This window comes from Pinus tabuliformis, chromosome 7, assembly GCF_031772625.1.
Source record: "Pinus tabuliformis cultivar Carrire ecotype Pingquan chromosome 7, CPIR1, whole genome shotgun sequence".
NCBI lineage: Eukaryota > Viridiplantae > Streptophyta > Pinopsida > Pinales > Pinaceae > Pinus > Pinus tabuliformis.
The window spans coordinates 25,107,363-25,128,964 of record NC_142293.1 but is presented as its reverse complement, the minus strand read 5'-3'; the positions used below and the strand labels follow the sequence as shown (position 1 = coordinate 25,128,964).

The following is a 21,602-nucleotide window of genomic DNA, read 5'->3' as shown; positions in this document are numbered from 1 at the left end:
CTAGCCCTTTCAGCAACATTCCGTGGAGCGTGGACTGAGGTCTCACATGAAGTAGTATGGAAGGGTGCTAGAACTAGGTTTCCGCACCGTGGGGATGTCTGATCAGTTTGTGCATGTCGCTACACGCATATATTAGTCCCTCGCAACTTCTGATGCTGCCTTCACATAGCCCTACTCGAGGAATGAACCGTATAATTACCCATGTTCCTTACTATTAACCTATTATTATCTGATTACTTACTTATCTATGTAAGTTTAGTGATATTTACCAGTGTATTCAACATTCATATAAGTGTTCATGATAAGCAAAACAACATAAATGCATAGAATGTAATACAAAAGAAGATAAATAGAAATTGGAATCAACTTCTCTTTATTATTCTTTTTTCAAGGTTACAAACTTGTCATCTCCCTGTGGACTTAGTTGCAGGGATCTGCGCACTCAGCTGCAGACTCTACTAGGAATTTGTGCACTCAGCTGCAAAGCCTCTTCCTACTACTACAACCCAATACACATAGACTCTTACTCTATGCTCAAACCATTCATACTGCTCTCTTGTCTCTTCTTAGCTATCTTTACAACTTAGAGCCTCACTCTATTTATACTAGGCTGACATGGTATTACATTATATTACAAAAATTAGGGTAGACAACCCTATGACTCAACCTATACTTCGTGCTCCACACCCGTAATTCGTGAAGTCTTACAATACATTTGACCAAAACTTGGGCTTTGAGCCCCAAAACATGTTGTGGGGGGGATCCGATGCCCAATAGTACTATGATCACTCATCAAGACTTTTGGACAACCAAACCTGGTTAACACATACTCAAACAATAATTTAGTTGTTGAGGCTCTTGTACAATCCTTCACAGGCTCTGCCTCTGCCCATCTAGTTAGGTATTCTGTTGCGGTGATGATATAGAGCGCCCCTGTCTTCTTACCTTGGGGTTGAATTAGTCCTACAAAGTCAATTTCCCATTTCTCGAGTGGTTGCAATGACACATGAGGATTTAATGGCAGCTTGTCCCTCCATGATGGTCTGCCCATTCTCTGACATGTGTCGCATGCCCTAAAATATGCTTTAGAATCTTTATGTAATGTAGGCCACCACAAACCCATGCGCAAGATCTTCTACATTGTTTCTTTTCCTACATAATGTCCTCTTGCAGCTCCTCCACGAGCTTCAGCGAGGATGTTATTTCATTCAAAATCAAGCAAATATCGTCAAAGTATCTTTTCTGATCCCAACTTATACAAATGTCTTGCAATTATCGAGAAATCTGTCGCGCACACTACCAACTCTTTCTTTTGCTGGTTGGTGTATCCTTCTGAAGCCTTCCCTATGGTCAAAAAGTTGATAATATCTACAAAGTGGTTATCCACTATGCGCACCGTGAAGAGCTATGTCTTGGGTAGCCCTTCCTCCAAATTAGTAGGTTCCTCCCCTGTTTCAATTTGTGACAAATGGTCAGGTCCTGCATTCAAACTTCCTGGCTTCACAATTACCTCAAAGTCATATTCTTGAAATAACAACAACCATCTGCATATCCCCTCCCCCCACCAACATAGGCTTATTGACTACATTCTTCAGGGCATAATGGTCTGTGTACATCTTGAAATGTCCACCCAACAGATAGTGTCTGAACTTTTGGACTGTGTACACCATAGCCAATCCTTCGCACTCTATTGTTGAGTAATTCTTCTCAGGCTTTGACAACTTTCTTCTCACAAATATTATAAGATGATCTATCTCTCCTTCACTAGCTTGTGTTAGCACTGCTCCCAATGCAATACACAAGGCATCAACATGCACATGGAATTCCTTCTTCTAATCCAGGAAGACCAAGATCAGCACGGTGACCATCGTTTCCTTCAATACATCCAGATTGTGCTGAAATCCTTCATCCCAATAGAATGTAGCATCCTTCTTTAATAGCTTCTCCATAGGCACCGTAATTTGGTCATAAGCCTCGATGAACTTCCTTGAATGCTACAATGACTACATGAGAGAATGTCACATATGCATTCTTGAGTCCAAACGACATCACCATATACTGGAAATAACCCCATTCCATTGTGAAGGTTGCTTCGCTCCTATCCTCTAGCATGATATTAATTTGATGGTATCTAGAGAACCCATCAATGCATGAGTAGGCCTCCTGTCCTCCAACATTATCTAGTTCCTTATCAGTAAATGGTGTCGGAAAAGGATCATGGACACAAGCATCATTAAGCTTCCTAAGATCTATGCAAATCTGTATTTCTTCCCTCTGTTTCTTTTCTTGGACTACCATTGGGCTCACCCAATCGGATTCCTCCACAAGCTTGATAATGCCCACCTCAAGCATCTTTTCCAATTCCATGTGAACCTTTTCCTTGTATTTGGGGTTAAGGTGATATGGCCTCTGCTTAATAGGCTTCGCGTCCAGCTTTAGGGTAATCTTCATCACACCCAAGTCACCTATGATGCCTTTCAGTTCAAAATATTTTGTAGGAAACAAATCCTAATATTCGTGGGGCAACTCGAAAACTTTATCTACCATGGCATCATTCCAATAATCCCCAATCTTCACAAATTTTGGCTCTGCTTCAGTACCAATGTTCACTTTCCTAGTATTCAATGGTGCAGTGATGTCCATATTCTCTATCTACGGAACTTCAACTGCGCGATGGCCTTCTTCCTCTAGAATATTGATATTCCTTGGATCCTCATCCTCCCCTTCAATAGTCACATTATATCATTCCAGTGCATGGAGTTGTTGGGTGCTCTAGTCTGGTTGAACCAACTCCAAAGGTCCTGTGGTATTCTACAAATCGCTACCTTAACCTCCTGCAGAGCTTCATCAATTCTTTCAAACACATCTTCAACACTGAAGGTCATTAAAAATCCTTCCATTAATATGTCCCACTCTGCAGTGCCATGGCGGAGCTCCGTTTCCAGGTACCAATTCATAGGGATTATATCGAGAGTGTGACAGAATAAATGCACCCACTCTGGTTGTGGCTCCGTTCCATAAACTTTAGTCCATTTTGCTAAATGATCGTGCAGATCATTCCTCCCATCATATTTCTCATTCATCCAAACTTTTGGGTGACCAAATCACAACCTCATCATTCTCCTATAATCACACCATTCATCAAAGTTGTCTTTGTGCATACCCCACCATCGTGCGGGCATAGCACGTAGCGCCAAATCTAGTGCTTGAAAGCAATGATCCTCAGGTACTTCTCTTTCAAAGGCATCCAAAAACTTATCTACGTCAGTTAAACCATCATAATAAGGTAAATTTCTTACCTCCGATGACACACAACATAATGATTTAGTCATCATGTTGCAGCACAGCGTAGATACTTCATGCAAGCTATTCTGCCAATGCCCCAATTCTTCATCTGAGTCTGGGGTATAAGAGATTTTGCGGTCCCATGAAATCCATCCATCAGTTGTAAGATTAATCTAATCTTGGTCTTGCACTGTAAGTTTGTAGATATGATTGAAATCATCATCATTGTCCTCATAGTCATAGACCTTTCAGTATAGCGTGGTCCTTCTATAGGGTCCAATGGTACTACAACGCAGAGTGATTTCCTTTGAAATGAAATTTTCCTCTTCTTCAAATTGATTACCCCATTCATATCAATAGCCCAATAGATTCCAAGGAGAACAAGGTATGAATTGTTGTCATCAACAATTTCAATCACTTCAAAATCACCCAGCGCACTCGCACCTTCTATATATATGGTAACTCCATGCATACATCCCATAGGGATAATCTTATACTAGTTCACCATCATCAAATGAATCGAAGACCACTGCAACACAGATCTCCCCATTCTCTCCCATGTCTATATAGGAAAAACGTTCGCATCAGATCCCAGATCCAAAATAACCTGGTCTGTCTCATAGTCTCCTATTTGCATGGTGAGCCTCATCTCATGCCTTATTCTTATGTATGTTTACCTATTTTTTAGACTACGCGGTGTCCTTCAGGAGCATTCTCCTTACCAACACACTTGTTTATCAATTCTTGTAGCTCTTTCATAGCCTTTCTATTGCATAGTAGTTTCATATAAGTCTCCAAGAAGGTGGTAAGCATAGAGGGGTCAACCTATGTAGGTGCGTTGGTTTCTGGCAATTTGTCCTAACTTCCTGAAGTAGAGGCCTCTGTGAAGGTTTTATTCAACTCCATAAACGTTTCCTTCACATGCTCTAGATTAAACCAAATCTCCTTTACCGAGGCCTCGTGGACCCATCCATCCTCTTCAGGTCATTTTCCTTTATCGTCACCGATCGTGATCCTACTTCTCAGCACGATATTCACATTTGGATCCTCTTCGTAGGGCTCGACGCTCATCATATGTAAGTTCTGGGTAGGATGTTGAGGTTGTGCCTTCTTCTCCTACATAGTGGATATTAGCACAGGAAATTCCTCTATTTTGTGGTCAAACTAAGTGATGTAATGACACTATGGGCGTTTTAGATTCATACACTCCTACGCATAGTGTCCTGGCATTCAGAAATTGTAGAAAATGACCTGTCCACGACCTTTACTAGGTCCTCCCCCTCCTCGGCCTTGTTTGCGCCCCTGATATCCTCTGGGTGCTCCCCCAGCACCCTGATCTGGAGGTCAAGTTTCTACTTGCTTTCAATATGTAGGCATCCTCTCCATCATTAATTTGTAGCTACGGTAGTGGTGCTCATCATGACCCACCGATTTGCAGAAATCACAGAACAATTGTTTTGGTGTCTGTACAAATTTTTGTAGCAAATGAAAATTATCCATTGCATGTTTTCCAGCCATCTGACAATATCATACCATAGCATGTGCCCTCTACTTGGTCCTGCTGGAGCTTCCTGCCTTAGGGGCATCTGTGCCCCCCCCGGCGATATAATTCGCAAAGACTGGGCAATGATCCTTATCATGCCCCTGGCTCTTACACTTGAGGCACCAAACTTCTTTGCACACCTCTAGCCTGGCCTCCTTTTCCTTTTTCAATCTCTGTAATTCCAAACAGAGGTTCTAAAATTGTGAGTGAATTTGTTGGACTCCCAAAGACACGTTCAGAATAGGCATTTCATGCAATCGCATCGTGATTTCCAAAGATTTCGCCTGAGTTCCTACTTTTTCTATGATAAAGCAATCCTTAGGTGGGGCAAGAGCGAGGCTATAAGCCACCCATGGTGCTGACTATATGTGAGATGCATATTAGCTTCGTGGATCATGCTCTTCAATGTTTGATCCAACTACTAGGTCATTTCACCGGCCCTCATCGTGATTTCCTTAAATCCAATTATTGATTCTGATTCAGACTTAGGCTTACTGAATTATTTTTTCAAAGTGGCCTAAGTGTCTACTAATGATGCCAATGATGATTAGTGTAGTACTTAATGTACCATGTTAGCACTCGATCCTTGTTGGGAACAGGTCCCCTAGGGTCAATTTTGGGGTTAAAAGCCCAAGTTTTGTGTAAAGTCTCTGCATTTTGTGGTCGCGGACCACGAAGATGTCAAGAGTCAATAAAGGGTTTTTGCCCTTCTTTTATGTAAAAGCATGTTGGCTTTAGAGATCTACCCATGGTCTACGGACCATGGGATTGTATAAAAAGGAGGTCTTAGAGGAGCCTAAGATAGTTCAGTTCATAGTTGAGTCTTGTTATGTTTTATGAATGGGTATGTGAGAGCTAAGAGAGAAGAGTCCTAGCATAGGAAAAGGCTTTGCAGTTGAGTGCGCAGAGGCCTAGGGTAGAAGTCCGCAGCTGAGTGCGCGGACCCTTGTAGCTGTGTGCGCGGGGTAGTCAGAGTCCATACTGGATATTTGAATTAATAATAAAGAGGAGTATTCTGAAATCACCTGTGTATTTTACTTCTGTTCATTGCATGCAATTATGTGATGTTGGCTACTGGGTTTATGTTTTAATGCTACTCTGATGCACGAACCTATATGTTTCTCTATTTTATATGAAACAAGTAGAGATATATGTTTATGGTAAGATAAGCATAAATGTATGTTAAAGTAACCAATAATTAAGCGAATCTGAATAGATACAGAAGTAAGAGTAATTACAGGGGTGCATAAGTGCATGATCTATCTATTTAGGGCCTGCAAAGGATGACCAGATACTTTCATGGAGGCTTCAAGGATGAATAAGAAAAGTATTGTGATAATCCCAAAATGGCTTATCGAGTTGTGCGAAGCAAGGTTAGGGCAAATAACCGACATCACAACCATCTCAGGGTGCGGAAACATGGTACCTGCACCCCCCCATACTCCTTCAGGTGAGACTTCAGTCCACACTCTGTGGATTGATGTCGAAAGGGCCAGTAGTGTAGGGATTTACTTGCCTTCTAAACGTTGAACCTAGGTTAGGGCCTATCAATCCAAAAATGGTTCCTTTGCCGTGACCGAGATCTGCATAACGAGATATGTGATTGAAAGAATAACTTTGGAGAAATCACATGTAGACAGACATTTGTCGACACGTTTCGAACCAACAAGTGTGGTTCATCGTCGGACAAGTTGATATGTCACATCATTGGAATCCAACTAAGAAGGAGATTGAAGACTAGTTGGATAGAAAGATCCATGAATTAGTGGCACAATAAAACATGAATCTACAATTGATGAAAGAAGAGTGGTTGGACAAATATCTATACATAGAGATACACAGAATCTTCTTCTATTCCTTCTCAGTTGAATTATACGAGTGGATTACGAAGTTGGCAGATGGCCAAGGGAGGTGGAGGCTTGACGGTCTGATTGTCTAGAGTCCAGAGTTAGTGTAGAAATTGGAAGTCTCTAAAGATAATATCGTGTTCACTATCGATCATTGGCTCGACCATATCATAGGAGGGTTTGTGATAGAGTTCGCGGTCGATACTTTAGTTAGTTGTAGCGAAGCAAAACGCCACTTCTTCAAGGGGCCACGAGGTAAGTATTTGAAATCATTAAATACTTGGATTAAGGTTCTCTTGTGTGAAAAGTGAGTTATGTAGTTACCTTGATGTTTGGTGCTACACAAAGTGGAAGGAATTTTAGGGACAGAGGAAGAAAAGGTCCTAAATATAGCCCATTGATTGAGCCTCCTGTAAGTGACGACAAAGGAGCTACATAGGCTTCTCCACTGAGTGCCATTCAGTTGATAAGACAAGGGTTCTTGCAAATACCTACACTACTTCCATCCTCACCTCATCCATCCACACAACCTCTATCCTCACCTCCACCACTTAACCCCTCACCCACATTGCCGCCACCTCCACCGCTTAACTACATAAAACTACATGTGTTCAAGGGAATAGGAAATGAAGATCCCGACTAGTTTTGGTTCGTCGCAAAGGCTATATGGGCAGCTAAGGGTATCATAGATGATTAAATGAAGAAAGAAGCGTTGGTTAGTGCTTTGCAAGACCGCGCACTAACTTGGTACATTAAGTACTACACTGATAATCTAACGTCTGCATTGGCCGACCGCATTGAATAAGGAATTTAGTAGACCTTAGTCTAAGGCACAATCAATTGTTGGATTCAAGGAGATTGTGATGAAGCCTAGAGATATCCCTTGGGATTTGGATCAAAGATTGAAGTGTATGATTCATGAAGCCAACATGAATTTGACTAAAGGGTAGCACCGCAAATGGTTTGTGGCCTCGCTCCTAGCTCACTTAAGGGTTGTGCTATCACAATAGAAGATCGTAACCTGTTAAACACACATGGCAAACATAGACAATAGGAAAGATAAATCAGTGAGTTCATTTTTTATTAACATCAGATATACATTTATAGTACAACATATGACTCTTGGGTTTCAGATCCCAAGGTCTCTTGGACTGCTTTTGTCCGTTCGACTTCCACACTAACCCATTAGGATTAGGTGTCCAACATTCCCCCCCTTAATCCGATGTATGAGTCCAAGAAGAGAGTTGTAATACAAAATGTGCAAAAAATGCATGGCAGCACTAGGCTGAATGTGCTCTCTGAAACGTTGGTATAAAGGGCGGTGGTTTAAGGATAACCACCAACACTGGAACGCTTAGTGCAGTTCCCGGAACTCTTCCAAAACTGGCAAGAAACTGGTGTCTTCTGCTAGAGGACGTGTTCTCAATCTATGATGGTTTAAGGATGACCAACAACTCTGGAATGCTTAATGCAATTCCTGGAACTCTTCCAAAACTGGCAAGAAGCTGGTGTCTTCTGCTAGAGGAAGTGTTCTCAATCTGTTCATGGGCATCTTTGTCTCTGGCTGCAACTCTGAAACTGGTGTGGCAGGTTGTGGCTCAGGCTCTCTTGATGTGACTTTGAAGCTTGTAGATGACCATCAGTTTCCCCCCTGTCAGGTACAAGGTGAGAAGATGGAGAAAAATCAACTGCAAGACTGTTCAATACTCTGGAACAAGTTCTGACATGTGTTTGGAATATCTTCTTGGCTGTTGATGCCCATTGCCAAGAAGCGATCCATCCAAGATGAATCTTTGTTCTTGCAGGACGTTTGTTTCTGAAGCATCTGTGTGAAGAATGGCTGGTTTTATGACAGTGCTCACATGGATGAAGATCAAAACAGTGATCTTTCAGATGGCCAACTCGATCACAGTGTTGGCATTTCACGATCTGTTGTTTTTGTTGTTGCTGTAGAAAAGGGGCAGAGTCTGGAACAGCTGAAGCTGAACTGTCATGAGGAGCAGCTGAACTGTCATGAATGAATCCAGCACTCTGAAACTGAATGGGCTTGGCATAGTCTGGAATATGAAAGGACAAGTCCTTGTCATATCCAAGACCAGTTCTGTGCTTGTTGTGGACAAGCTGTTCCCAAGGTTTGATGATGGGCTTGGGAAGTGCAGACTGAGTTTCTGCATCTGCATGTACAATTGCTGCTTTATTGGGCACTGGATCTGAATGAACTGTAACATTATTAACATGCTGCTGATGGGTGGTTGTCTCAATGTTATGAACAAAAACAGGTTCAGAATGGTGTCTATTTTGATGCAGCTCTTCTTGCTGTAGCTGTGATTCAAGCTGCAAAAAATCAATGTTTTCTTGTGCATGTTCTAAAGATGTTTGAATATTTTTGAGAGTGTCTTTGCTGACTTTAACTGTGCTTCCATCAGCAGATAATATTAGAGTGTTTAAAAACTCCAATAATCCATGAATTTTCTCCATTATTTAAACAATCAAATCAATAAATGACCACGTTTCCTACTTTCGTACCAAACCAGAAATCTGACTTGTAGAGCTCCAAAATTTGTGTAGCTTCTGTTAGAAAAGTTCACCAACCGTATAGCCTGAATTAAGTAAGCTCTTATTTCCAAACTCAAGCTGCCGACCAGAAATAAGAAATCCTTTTTGTTTCTCCAAAAGGAATGGAAGACGAAACTGATGATGATGCCAGTCTGTTAGGAAGAGCATACAGGAAGTTACGGATGATGGTGGATCAGGCTGCAGCATGTATTTCGACGTGAATAAGTACAGAATTGGCTGTCAATTTCTTTCTGCGAATGCTGGGTAGCAGTGTACTTTTAGCTGTTTGTTAGTCGAAGAAACGACAGACGAAATCTATATTGTAGGGTGCTTCTGGAGCTATGGTAACATGAGCTGAAAATGGTTTAATTATTTCTCTTCATGCTCAATTCAAATGGCCAGGCGCGTGTATCAAGTCTGGAAAGGGAACAATAGGTTTTTTTTCTGGGTGGAAGGCTAATGTTCGGACCTGATATCAGGTCATTGTTCATCACAATATTTCTAATTGTGGCTCCTGTAGCATTCTTCTGCGTATATGTTGTCAGGCATCTTTTACACAAATTCCCAGGATTCGATAGTGGTTATGCAATTCTCGCGGTGGCAATTGTATACACATTCTATGTCCTGGTATTGTTATTTCTTACCTCTGCTAGGAATCCTGGTATTGTTCCACGTGCTCCACAGATAAAGGATGTGAATTCTAGGAACTGGAGTTTCCTCCTGTTGTCTTCATCGATTCAAGATGAGCAGTGCATTCCTCATGCAATAATGCGTACCGCTTCAAACTAGCCTGCGTCTCGAGAATGTCAACTTCTCACCATTTTCCCTCCAGGATTTGAGCTATCAGTCGTCAATGTTGTTGTTGTCTGAATATCTAACTTCGCACGTTACTGATCATGAAAAAGGGCTAATGCACATTCCAAGGGAAAGATCTGCAAGTTAAAATTCTAACTGATACAAGTGATAATGAAACATTGTTGTTGTACCCAAAGGTTCTACTCCAGACTTCTTAAATAGTGGCAAGTATTCAATACTGTCTTTCCTTTGTCCTTTTGAAACACTTGTTCCTTCCTAGCATCAAAGATTAGAGTACTGTATAGGCAGGTTCAGATTTTTAGCTTACAATGGTGCCTTCTTCAGAATTATGACACAAACCTGGGTAGATGTACTTCTACTGCATCTTTCAGAGTCTTCAAATCTGATTCTTATTTCAGGATCAAATCTCTTCCATTATGTCTTCAATTATTATGGAATGTCTTGCTGCATCAAAACATCGCCACCACAGGAAATACAAATCCTAGTTTAAATATGTCTGAATATTTGCTCATATTGCTGCAATATTGCTTAGATTATTTCCTCAGAGATGAATAGAACAAAAGGCCCTGTGCTCATAATGTGACCTAGATGATCCACTGCAAGAATGTAAACTCCTTATTTATTCAAATGAGTTAGTCAAGCTTTGCGACATTAGTTCCTACTTCAACCGGCTCCTTAAATGATTGAAGGACAAGATTTAAATCAAGCATGACATCTTTATGCCTTAGTGGACCGAACCTTAGTGTTAGAGACCTGACAGTGCTCAGAATTGTAACTCCGTAGATAGAAAAAAATGTGTATGAAAATACCAGTGACGATCTACACAAATATCTTGTTCACTGACTGTAACTCTTAGAGATGAGATCATACCATAATGCTCATTCAACCCTTGAAGACCGAACCTCCAAGACCGCAACCATTTAAAACTCCAAGCCTATTGATCCTCTGGAAAATAAATCAACACTCGCGAATATTTACTTAAGTAGAATATGCTCACAGAAAGACTTCACGATTTGCAGATCATAGGATGCAACATCGAACCAGAAGACGACGCGAAGGGGCAGCCATGTGTTTGATCTCTCTCGAGCTCAAACCAAGTATATAACCATAGAAGATCCTCAGATTTGTTGGGGCCTTAGCGATTTGGGTCCTCAATCTCGCACCATCACATAAACTGCGTAATCACATAAACTGCATACGGCTGCACAGGATACCATTTGAACAGAAGCTCCCACATTGAAGCTACAGAGGTTTAACATCTCGTGCCAGGGAGGTTTAACATCTTGTATTCCATATCTGGAGGTGCTGCTGTCTATTTAAATGCGCCTACAATTTCTTCGATAGGAAGAGAAACCAAATCAATACGATTATATACATGTTGCTGTTATAGACATTTTTGTGCCTAACAGCATGGAGCATGAAATGTCAATAATCTGAGGGATCCAAAGTCCCTAAACATGTTGTTCTTACCCTTAGAGGAACAAGGTCTGCAAACCACAGCACTGAAAATCAGTTCTCCACCTGAAAACACTCAGAAACAGGCTATTTCTGGATCATGTCAGCTGCTCCACTGAGCATCTGCACTGAATGTCAACTGCTCCTCCTTGTACCTGCGCTGAAGGTCAAAACTGATGAAGGATACCTGCGCTGGGCGAGATTGGCCAAGTGGCAAAGTCATTCTGCAAGGTGTCAACTGCCCAGGAAGCTTCCAAACTGACACTTGGCTCAAGGAATTCACCTAGTGATGAGTAAGAGGGTCTTGATCTCCAAGTGGAAGCAAGATTCTCCAAGTGGACTCAAGAACTGAAGATTAACTAAAGTGGGAGAGGACACAAGTCAGCTTCAGGCCAGTCTCAAGATGACTCATCCTTTCTCCAAAACCCTATATATAGATCTCTCTCATGAGGTCTAGGGAGGCTGGAATTTTGTGCAAGTAAGGAAGTGTTGTTGGTTTGTGTATAGAGCTATTGGGTGTTTTGCTTGAAGGAGGTGAAGAGGAGATTTCTTTCAGCTGGGAGGTGTTGCTGGATTGGGCCCATTGTGGTTGTAGCTCTCTCAGAACTTTACTTCTATTATCATTAAAGTATTTGAGGTTCTTCTATATGCATGTGTCTTTATGATGAATAGGTGCTTGTATATTTGATTTATGCTAATCCTATAATCGATTATAGATGTATGCTTCTTGTAGTTTCCTTTTCTTGTGCTTTTACAGGATCTGTGTGTAGCTGGGTCGGTGAAAGGGTAAGGAGCTAGGAGCAAGCAGCAAGGAGTGAAGACTGGATCGACTATTAGCGCAAGATAACGGTTAGTAGATCATCCCTTTCTTCCCTCTCTCATCTCATAAAGAAGAAACTTTGAATAGCTTTGCATTCAGTTGTTGCTGAAGTACTATCACCTTCAGAGTGGGATAGAGGCATTCTGCATTAGATACTTTTCCCCCCAACAAATTGGCGACTCCGCTGGGGATCGTATCTTGTTGGTTGTTTGTGTTTCTTGCTATTCATTTCATAAACAAAGGGAGTACCGAATCGAACTGTGTTTGAATCCATCAAACACAAAGTAGAGGGCAGCTACTCTAGCTCAGTTTCTGGGTAAGTTTACGATTTGAAGAGCTGATCCACAAGGACTCTAATAAGCTCTTAGTGATAGCTTTTCATCCTCCTTTACATCCCTTAGTGTGTCCTTAACTGATAGCTTCTGATTTGAGAAAAAACTGTGAATTTTTGAGCAATCTGTGACCCGGAAACCAAGACGGACGAAAGTCTCGTTCTTCATTGTAGGCTGTACAAAGGCTGTCTGCATTTCAGCACAGTTCCCGAAGGGGCTACCTGCGCTGAAGGTCAAACAGGCAGTGTTACACCTGCGTTGGACCAGTCTTGGCTTGAGCTACTGGGGTTTCCTGCTGTGTCTTGCCTTGTTTTCACTATTGTTTTTGTTGTTTGTTGCCAGTCAGTGGGCCTATCTGAAACCATCTTCCTTTGTCATTATTCCGCCTCAGTTGTATAAAGAAACTATATTTGTTCTTTTGTATTTCTTGTGTCATTTACAGTTTCCCACAACGAAAGTGAACCAGTCTTGCATTGACCTCTTAGATCTAGACCTGTGGTTAAGTGTCGTTCTGATCTTAAGAGTTAGTTTACTTGCTGTTCATAGCTGATTGAGTTTGTCGCTTTCGTTATATGGTTTGAATTTATATATTTCTAAGCGTCGAAACAAGTGAATCGTAAGGTGTCTTTCGATTTTGGACAAACTTGTTTGCTTTCGCTTGAAATTGAATTCAAAGTTATACAACAGCTTTCTTTTTGTATTTCATCAACATTAAGAAAGAGAAAAGAAATACTTGCATTGTGCATGTGCATTATGACAGTTTGCATGTTGATTTAGGAAAGTGCATTAGTGTGTGCTCTATGATCTGTGTGAAAAGGTGTTATCTTCCTTCTCCCTCAGTAGTTAAGGTTTTCAAAGTTGAAAGATTGAAAAGCTTGCTTATCATCTTAGATTGCATTCAGGAGAGTTTCTATACATCTCGTGGTGATCCATAAAGGCAAACTGCTAAACAAGATCAACCTTAAAATAAATTGAATTTACATAACAACGCATTGAAACATAACGCAAACATCTAGAGGTCTAAGCTAGAGACGTGTTCCGGTGTCGTTAAACGTGATATCTTAGCGTTGAGTGGTTGGGTGATTCCTCCACGGTGAAGCGATAAGTATCAATACGGACTTGTGCTCCCACGTACCGTCGCGTATATATTGGGAGACCCCTATAGGATCAAAGCCTTTATCCATCGGAAACCGTGTCGGTCGCCCTACTGATCGCAATGCAGTGAACACAGCATTCACGAAGATCGACCACTCGTACCGTAAAACGTATTCTGTGGTTTTGCGAAAGGTTTGGCACACCCTCTGCCTAGAACTCCAGAGTAGTTTCTTTTGGCCTTTTTCAAACTCTATAACTGAAAAAGTCCATCCGAGCATTTGTCACTTCGGGCTCATTAAAACATCGAAGGAGACTAGAGTCATCTTTAGCTTTTTCTCGACTCTTAAAAAGTGAAAAAGCAAGTTGTGTCCAAGCGTCGTTATAAAATTTATTTTAAACGGAACATAATCACCTCCTATTCCCGCGTTGATCTTTAAGTTGAGAACATGGAACGCCCCAACCAAGGAACTCCACATGATGGAAATCCTGGTCCTTTCTCCTCTTGGGGAGAAGTTGGCGCGTCCCATATGGCCACATTGTCGCTTCCAGGACTGACAATTGGCCTGCCTGTTTGGCTATTCTCAACTAGTGTAGTTCAGAACACCATGGTTCCTGAGAAGTCGAGTCAATAGTTAGATCAGTCTAGAGCTGCCCACCAGCCTTCCACTTCTTATAACTCTTCCTCTAATCCTCCATCTTCACAAGGTGGAGCCGGCAAAATCCAAGCTCCCACGGAGAAGAAGGAAAAGAAGAAGAAAGAAAAGAAGAAGAAGGAGCCTAAGGCGACTGGGGGCAAGCAAAAGACATCTGACAAAAACCCACACACAGCACAGACCGAGCCTAAATCGCCATGTGTCATATGTAGAGGAGACCATTTCCATAGAGATTGTCCCTGTATTCCCCGGATACTAAGGGACTGGTCCCCTCGTCTGCACAATTCGGGAGCATCAACCTCTGATAGCCATGTTGATTGCTTACCGTCGACCAGCGAAAGTGAAGGATCAAGACAAAGAGGGGGAGCAAGATCCCCCTGCAGACTGTGTGAAGGCGGTCACGCCATCCACCGTTGTCCCTTCTTAGACGAAGCGAAGAGAGTTTTGGAAGATCGTCCGGTTTCTTCGGTAATACTTCCTCCTGGATACAAAAAACTCGTGCCAAGTCCTTCGTTGGTTGAAAATACAGCTGGCCCGCTCAAGTGGTCAGTTGAAGCGTCAGTCATTGAAAATGAACCTACTGAATCCAGACCAGACGAAAGTCTAAAGGTCGATATGGCAGTTGACCCGGTTCTTCCTTCAGAGGTTTCATCCTCAAATGACACCGTCACTGAAGATTCATCTTCAAATGACACCCTCGCGGAAGAGAATAAGGATGACACCATCCAGATTCTTTTCATCAACACAGATTCTGATGAGCATCAGGGCAATGCGCCCATTCCTTTATCGCAGGAAGGAACATTGTCAAGATCGTATCCGGCCGTGTATTCGGTCCCACCACCAAGCAACCTGGTTGTGTCCTTTGATTGGAACCAACTGGGCAGACCCCGGTTACCAGCCAGTATACCATTCAGAATCATAGTCCAAATTTATAGGATGGTGATGGCTGGAACTATCATTGATGAAGGGGCATCTGTGAGTATCCTTTCCTCTGTTGCTTGGAAAGCACTGGGTTCCCCGGCGCTTTTTCCTGAGATAAGAAATCTCTCGGGCTTTGATAAAGGAACCAGTCGACCATTAGGGATCCTCCCCAATGTGCCTGTTACATTGAAAGGGAAGACCGTTCAAATGAACATGATGGTCGTTCAAGGACCCTTGGATTATAACCTACTCCTTGGACGTGACTATATATATTGCATGGGAGCTATAGTCTCCTCACTCTTTAGAGTAATGTGTTTTCCACACGAAGGAAGGGTGGTCAAGCTCGTAGACCAACTTTCACTTCCGGGATCACGCATCGCAAATAGTCAAATACCAATCCTCAATGGTCTATTCACCCAAGAAATGTCTCCACCTCCAGTCCTCCTTCCCGATGAATGCGAGTGATTCAGAAAGATGGGACTAGAACCCAGGGGGCATGCATCCTGGTCTTCTTCGGGCAGAGGAAACCTTGGGTATAAGGTAGAATTTCCGCAAAAAAGTATGACTAGTCCGTACCCCATCCGTGGATGGAAGAAGGGTTGTTCTAGAACAGGACTCTTTTGTTAAAGTTATGTGTTTGATGATTTTTAGTCATTCACCTTTGTCTAAACAGGTAGGCTACCAAGGAAAGAGATTCTATTGCGGCAGCAAATGGTAACCATCTTTGGGTAAAAGGCAAGCCTCACCCATTAAAACTAATGTTTTAGAGGATAAGTAGGGGCAGCCTCCAAAGAAAGGGATTCCTTTGCTGCAACAAGTAGTAACCATCTTTGAGTAACCTAATGATAGACATCGCCGAAGAAAGAGTTTCATTTGCGGCAGCAAATAAAACCATTTTTTGGATAACCTGAAAGAGGCAAGCCTCACCCATCAAAACGAATGTTTTGAAGGATAAGTAGGGGCAGCCTTGAAATTGTACCTTATACCTGGGGGCATGCAAACCTTTTGGAGTGTAAGCTAAGAGCGGTCATTGATCGTTTCCTAACTTACATAAAGAAAGGATGAGAAGGAGCATAGCTTTGGTAAGGCGCAAGCTCTATAAAAAATGGGATCTTTCAGGAGACATTCTTATCTTATGACTGGTATATTCGAGCAGTTTTAGCATAAAGTTCATGCTCGTTAAAAAATAAACGCAAGATCCGAGCAGTTTTAACGCGGTCTTCATGCTCGTTAAAAAATAAATAAAAGCAGTGAGCAATGTTTCCTCCAGAGTTTAAGCTCATTTTTATCTAAAAAAAAAAAGAACCTATTCCGGTAAATAACCATTGTGATCGTAAATTTATTAGCCATAAAAGCCTTGGTTGTGTTTGCACCCGCCACCTCCATTTCATTTGGCCAATCGTTCACCTCCATATGATTGTTTACCCATTTTGAGGAATAGCTGCGAAGAGTGATTTCACTTAGCCATCCTTGTGACACTGCCGTGGTTGGAACATTCCAACCTGTACCTGGAATCTGCTGCTATCCCTGTTTATCACTCGTTCCTCAAAAGACGAGTCTTCTTTGAGCTCTTTTCATCTGACTTGTAAAATATGAAAAGTTTGCCGAGTTTTGGCCTTCCAGCTCGTTAAAAGGACCGGAAGAGCTATCCCTCCTCTAGATTTTAATCTTTTTGGACCTGAGGGATTATTGCACAAAAAGGTCGAGCGCTTGTTTTATTCGGCTCATTAAAGTTATCGAAAATTCATCCCTTTTGTATTGTTTTATACTTTTTCGGACTTAAGGGATTAGATGACAAAAAAGGAATTTTGGAGTTAACTTTCTGTACCTTTTCAGACTCTCTAAAAATGAAAAGGACCGAGTTGTCTTTGTCGCTAGACTCGTTAAAATGATTAAATAGCGACAAACTTGTCTTTAGACGAGAACGAGTTTCCCTATCGCTAGGCTCGTTAAAACATAGCGATGGGCTTGCCCGAAGGGCAGGTTATAGAACAAGCATATGTTATCCTCCTCAAGCTTGACAAAAATAAAGAGGTACTGGTCAGAAATGACTGGGGAAAAATTGGGAGAACCTCAAAGCTTTGATGGTAGCAAGTCGCTCTTGAACATGACACTTTGTCCTCCGTACCACATCGGGTTGGGTTGTTTCATTCACCGGTCTCATCACCATGGTCCTCGCCAAACCATCCGTATTTGGGGTAATGCTACCGATCCATCACATTAGTGTCGTTATATGTTCAAGGGATGTGTTCAGAAAGAGTCAAACGTGTCCCATCCACTGCCATACATTATCCTTCATCCACCCATGATCGCCACCCTGAATCATATCTCACAGATTGTTTTCACCTCCACTAAAGTCATTAGCTCCGTTCCGTGTCACTGATGTGGGATTCATTAAGGTCCTCCTTTGACGGATCGCTTCTTGTCGACTTCAGCTCATTATCCAAGAAGTTGATCTAGGAACACCCCCCCAGTACTTTGAAGCTTGCATGCCTCAATGGCAAGTTTCTCACTTCCGGCGACAGGTATACATCAATGACCTTCGACCAGAAGATTTTGCGTGGTGTTCGACGCCAAGTCCTTTATTCACACCACGTGAATTGTACTGCAGTACCTTGAGGGTCATTGTCATTATTGGTGACTCCTCTCGCGCTTGTTAACGGTTTACCTTATTGACCGGTAATCAAGCAATGTCTTTCCATGTTCGACTTCAACGCAATTCTCACATGGATCGACTTGTACTTAGAGTGAAGATCGAACGAGATTGAAGACCCCGGATCTAGTTTCATCCATCCGGGCTGCGATATATATTCAGGAAATATAAAGACATTTGATATGTACATTATTACAGCAGATGATCATCCTACTCAAAGGATGATAATTTCAGCAGAGAATTATCAGTCTATCATCAGACGGTCGTCTGTCATATGTACCAAAATGAATTTATAAATCTGAGCATGGGAATGCCCGCCTTAGCTAGATCATGAAAGCAGAATGAAAAATAATGTATTGTATTGTATTTTATTGCAGGGCACCTCTCAGCGATTGAATGAACTTTGGATCCTCCTAATAAAGCATTTCACTCGATAAACAACCTCATACTTTAGGGGGCAACTGTTATAGACATTTTTGTGCCTAACAGCATGGAGCATGAAATATCAATAATCTGAGGGATCCAAAGTCCCTAAACATGTTGTTCTTACCCTTAGAGGAACAAGGTCTGCAAACCACAGCACTGAAAATCAGTTCTCCACCTGAAAACACTCAGAAACAGGCTATTTTTGGATCATGTCAGCTGCTCCACTGAGCATCTGCGCTGAATGTCAACTGCTCATCCTTGTACCTGCGCTGAAGGTCAAAAATGATGAAGGCTACCTGCGCTGGGCGAGATTGGCCAAGTGGCACAGTCATTCTGCAAGGTGTCAACTGCTCAGGAAGCTTCCAAACTGACACTTGGGTCAAGGAATTCGCCTAGTGATGAGTAAGAGGGTCTTGATCTCCAAGTGGAAGCAAGATTCTCCAAGTGGACTCAAGAACTGAAGATTAACTAAAGTGGGAGAGGACACAAGTCAGCTTCAGGCCAGTCTCAAGATGACTCATCCTTTCTCCAAAACCCTATATATAGATCTCTCTCATGAGGTCTAGGGAGGCTGGAATTTTGTGCAAGTAAGGAAGTGCTGTTGGTTTGTGTATAGAGCTATTGGGTGTTTTGCTTGAAGGAGGTGAAGAGGAGATTTCTTTCAGCTGGGAGGTGTTGCTGGATTGGGCCCATTGTGGTTGTAACTCTCTCAGAACTTTACTTCTATTATCAATAAAGTATTTGAGGTTCTTCTATATGCATGTGTCTTTATGATGAATAGATGCTTGTATATTTTATTTATGCTAATCCTATAATCGATTATAGATGTATGCTTCTTGTAGTTTCCTTTTCTTGTGCTTTTACAGGATCTGTGTGTAGATGGGTCGGTGAAAGGGGAAGGAGCTAGGAGCAAGCAGCAAGGAGTGAAGACTGGATCGACTATTAGCGCAAGATAACGGTTAGTAGATCATCCCTTTCTTCCATCTCTCATCTCATAAAGAAGAAACTTTGAATAGCTTTGCATTCAGTTGTTGCTGAAGTACTATCACCTTCAGAGTGGGATAGAGGCATTCTGCATTAGATACTTTCCCCCCCAACAGTTGCATAAGTGGACATGGAAGTGCAGTTGGAGTCGGTACAGAATAAATCATATGTTCACGTTGTTATTGGCAAGAAGTTGCGGAGAGGTCGGAGTGACCATGAATCCATCTCCCTTCATTTTTTATTATAAACCCGTGCCATCGTTCTGTAATATGAATGTACCTTCGGTAACCTCTGTTGGATGCAACCATCAAACGCTATGGAGGACTGGGCACACTCCTCTCAAGATTATCTCTGAAATAGATGCCGGACTCATCACGCAAGGCTGTCTATTTTCGCATGTTAGAAAATGCTCTGATCACGCGACTCAATTTCAGGCATTGTCACAGTGGCGGTTCAGGCCAGGAATTTTCCGTGAGAGCAAAGAAGATGATAAATTAATATCTGAGCCCACGGCAGACAATGAAAAACCTGAGGATATTGGCAAGGTTACAGAAGAGCTTGCAAAGAAAGACGGGGAGTAATTTCAACCATTTTCTGATGCGTTGGTTGAGGTTTCAAAACGGATGCGCAGAGAATGTCAGAGGCAGAGCAGCGATATTCAATTACTAGCATATCCCAGGCAGAGGCAAAGCAGCGCAGGACAGAGCAGTGCAGTGCTCAGGGCAGAGGCATTGATGACAGAGGCGTTATAAGGCAGTGGCAGCATGTCAGGAGCGCTGGAAAAGAATATGGCAGAGGGCCAGGACTGACATGCACATAACAGGCCACAAAAAACAACAAGTGGCTCTGATACCATGTTAAACACACATGGAAAACATAGACAATAGGAAAGATAAATCAGTGAGTTCATTTTTTATTAACATCAGATATATATTTATAGTACAACATATGACTCTTGGGTTTCAGATCCCAAGGTCTCTTGGACTGCTTTTGTCCGTTCGACTTCCACACTAACCCATTAGGATTAGGTGTCCAACATAACCCAGGCGGAAGATCTAGAAATCACGATGAGATTGCATGAGACACCAATGCAGGATGCTAATCTAGGGGTTCATAAAATTCACGTGCAGTTGCAAAACCTTTGCCTCAAAATGGAAAGTTTGAAGAAAGACAGAACAGCTCGGCCATAGGTGCGCGAAGAAGTATGCTGCCTAAAGTGGAAAAGCCAGTGGCATGACAAAGATCATTGTCTTGTTTTCACAAATTATGTTGCATCATGGGGACCAATGCCTCTAAGGCTAGAAGTTGTAGTAGGGCCCGCATTATGGTGTGCTATCTGTTAGGTAGCTGGGAAACATGCGACAAACAATTTCCATTTGCTGTAGAAATTTGTATAAACACTACAATAACTCTTCAGCAACTTTTGTCAATCTGTGGGTCCTGATGAGCGCAATTGTCGAAGTTACGAATTAATGATGGACAAGACAACTACATATAGGGTGCAAGAAGAAATGCGGCCTTCGGACCAAGGTGATAGAGGAGCACGAGGCAAGTATCAGGTGCATGGCTGAGGCCGAGGTGGAGGAGGACCTCGTAGAGGTCGAGGGCAGATCATTTGTTACAATTGTGGAGAACCAGGACACCACATGCAAGACTTCCTAAATCTGATGTGGCTATCATGCCACTATTGTACTCAGTTTGGCCATGTGATGGAGGATTTCCCTATATTGTTAGCAAAGATACATGAGAAGGGATCATAGCCTCAACAAATGACTTAGAACTTGTAGATGATGAGGGTTGAGCCTCGCGAGGAAGACCCCAAGGTAAATATTGTACTGTGGAGTGGAGTGACAACTGGTGAGGATAAGGGGAAGCAGCCTGAAGAAGGCAAGTGGGTCCACAAAGCACCAAGAAAGGAGATTGGGTTTGATCTAGAACATGCAAAAGAAACATTTATGGAGCAAAGAAAAGCTTCATTGAGGCCTCTACCTCAAGAAGTCAGAAGAAACCAGTTGATAAAAATGGACCCATCAATGATTACAATGTTCATCAAGACCTACCTAAAACTGCTCCATGATAGTAAGGCTATGAAGGGACTGCAGGAAATGATCAATAGGTGTGCTAGAAAGCAAAATGCTACTGAAGAACCGCATGCAGTCAGAAATCTTGGTAAGCATAAGGCAAGGAATAGACGTGAGATGAGACTCACCACACAG

The 21,602-nt window shown here is 42.2% G+C and overlaps 1 pseudogene; it reads left to right on the top strand.

Moving 5' to 3' along the window:
- Positions 1 to 19,967, top strand: part of LOC149244938 (glutathione gamma-glutamylcysteinyltransferase 1-like) — a 79,702-nt pseudogene extending 59,735 nt beyond the window's left edge.
- The last annotated feature ends 1,635 nt before the right edge of the window (positions 19,968 to 21,602 follow it).